Genomic DNA, 2,500 nt, shown 5'->3' on the forward strand with positions numbered 1-2,500 from the left:
GCGGCAACGCTGCCGGCGAAGGCGCGCATTTATCAGACCTCGCCGGCCCGGTCGTGTCGTCGTTCGCGGCGCGCGGCCGGTCCCCGTGGTGACTCTGGATAACTGAGCGGATCGCGCGCTTCCAAGTCGAAGGCGACGGATCATTCGAGTGTCTGCCCTATCAACTCGAGTCGGTACGGTCTCGGCCTACCGCGGTGGTGACGGGTGACGGGGAATCAGGGTTCGGTTCCGGAGAGGGAGCCCGAGAAACGGCTACCACTTCCAAGGAAGGCAGCAGGCGCGCAAATTACCCATTCCCGACGCGGGGAGGTAGTGACGAAAAATAACGATGCGGGACTCTGAACGAGCGCCCGCAATCGGAATGAGCACATCGCAAAGCAGTGCGGACGCTCGGCGCGTCGTCGCTCGCCGGCGGCGCCCGGGCGCGCGAGTATCGATTGGAGGGCAAGTCTGGTGCCAGCAGCCGCGGTAATTCCAGCTCCAAAAGTGTACGCTTAAGTTGTTGCGGTTAAAAAGCTCGTAGTTGGAATTGGCGCCGGCGTCGCCCGGCCGTCCGACCTCGCGGTCGCGCACGGCCGGCCGCCGCGCTTTCGGCCGCCGGGCCGCGCTTTCCTTGACCGGACGGCGCGCGCGCCCGGCGCCGGTTTTACTTTGAAAAAATTAGAGTGTTCAAAGCAGGCCCGCACGCGGCCCGGATAACGACGCACGGAATAGCGGAAGAGGGCCCCTCCCTCGACCGCCGGCAAACGACGAGACGAGAGGCAATGATCGAGAGGGACGGACGGGGGCATTCGTACCGCGCCGTTAGAGGTGAAATTCTTGGATCGGCGCGAGACGGACCGAGGCGAAGGCGTCTGCCGAGGACGTTTTCCTTAATCAAGAGCGAAAGTCGGAGGTTCGAAGACGATCAGATACCGTCCTAGTTCCGACCGTAAACGATGCCGGCCCCGGGCCGCCGCCTGCCTGCAGCTTCGAGTCGAGGCGGCGGCGGACCGGTCGAGGGAAACCAGAGCTTCTGGGTTCCGGGGGAAGTATGGTCGCAAAGCTGAAACTTAAAGGAATTGACGGAAGGGCACCACCAGGAGTGGAGCCTGCGGCTTAATTTGACTCAACACGGGGAAACTCACCCGGCCCGGACACGGCGAGGATTGACAGATCGAGAGCTCTTTCTCGATTCCGTGGGTGGTGGTGCATGGCCGTTCTTAGTTGGTGGATCGATTTGTCTGGTTAATTCCGATAACGAACGAGACTCTGACCTGCTAAATACCCGGCCGCTCGCTGACCGGCGACGCCCTTCACGGGGCGCCGCCACGAAGGAGCGTCTGCCGGCGTTCTTAGAGGGACAGGCGGCGTTCAGCCGCACGAGATTGAGCAATAACAGGTCTGTGATGCCCTTAGATGTTCGGGGCCGCACGCGCGCTACACTGGTCGGATCAGCCGGAGCCTCTTCGCTCGAGATCCCGGCTCGAAAGGGCCGGGAAATCCGGCAACCCCGACCGTGCTCGGGATAGGGAATTGCAATTGTTTCCCTCGAACGAGGAATTCCCAGTAGGCGCGAGTCATCAGCTCGCGTCGATTACGTCCCTGCCCTTTGTACACACCGCCCGTCGCTACTACCGATCGAGCGTTTTAGTGAGGTCCTCGCATCGGCTTGGCGCCGGCCTTCGCGGGTCGGCGGCTCGTCGAGAAGACGATCGAACTTGATCGCTTAGAGGAAGTAAAAGTCGTAACAAGGTTTCCGTAGGTGAACCTGCGGAAGGATCATTACCTGAACCTCTTCGAAGGAACGTTTTGAGCCTCGGTCGGCCCGTCCTGGAGACGGCGCAGGCCCGGCGAGCACCGGAGCGACGAAAGCGCGGCTCGAGTGCCCCGGAACGGGGCTCGAAGCGTCGGGGGACGACCGCTCGACCGGCGACTGCACACAGCTACGAAACGAGCGACTTCGGAAAAAGAAAGCAGAGCTATCGCTCCTGGCGGTGGATCACTCGGCTCGCGAGTCGATGAAGGACGCAGCCAGCTGCGAGAATTGATGTGAATTGCAGAACACATTGAGCGTCGACGATCCGAACGCGAATTGCGGCCTCGGGTTAATCCCTTGACCGCGCCCGCCTCAGGGTCTCACCGAACGAACGTGCCCAGCAGTAGACGCCCTGGTGCGGGTCGGCGACCGAACGCCGCCGTCCCGTCAAAGCGAGGCCGAGCGCGCGCTGCCGCGGCGCCGATCACGGACGAGAAAGCGCGAAGCGGCGCCGCTCGGCCAGGAAAAAGGAAAGAAACGCGACCTGAGGTCGGACGAGAGCACCCGCCGAATTTAAGCATATTACTAAGCGGAGGAAAAGAAACTAACGAGGATTCCCTCAGTAACGGCGAGTGAAGCGGGACCGTCGAGCCCAGCGCCGAATCTGGCCGCTTTCGGAGCGGTCCGACCTGTGGCGTACAGACCCGGGCGCGCGGGCGAGCGCCGGCCGGCCCGAGTCCCCCTGATCGAGGCCGTCGCCCG

General features: G+C 62.8%; 1 non-coding gene and 2 pseudogenes across 1 annotated transcript; all 3 read left to right on the plus strand.

Annotated features, from left to right (window-relative positions):
* LOC145776431 (small subunit ribosomal RNA) overlaps positions 1-1,767 on the plus strand; it is a 1,962-nt pseudogene extending 195 nt beyond the window's left edge.
* Positions 1,768-1,965: 198 nt separating this feature from the next.
* On the plus strand, positions 1,966-2,119 carry LOC145776420 (5.8S ribosomal RNA). The gene has a single exon (XR_014290221.1). It is a non-coding gene; the product is annotated as a 5.8S ribosomal RNA (ribosomal RNA).
* A 159-nt stretch (positions 2,120-2,278) lies between these two features.
* The window catches only part of LOC145776450 (large subunit ribosomal RNA), a pseudogene marked incomplete at its 3' end in the record, with an annotated part of 3,380 nt that continues 3,158 nt past the window's right edge, over positions 2,279-2,500 (plus strand).

The sequence above is a fragment of the Aplidium turbinatum genome, chromosome 8 (assembly GCF_918807975.1).
Source record: "Aplidium turbinatum chromosome 8, kaAplTurb1.1, whole genome shotgun sequence".
Lineage (NCBI taxonomy): Eukaryota > Metazoa > Chordata > Ascidiacea > Aplousobranchia > Polyclinidae > Aplidium > Aplidium turbinatum.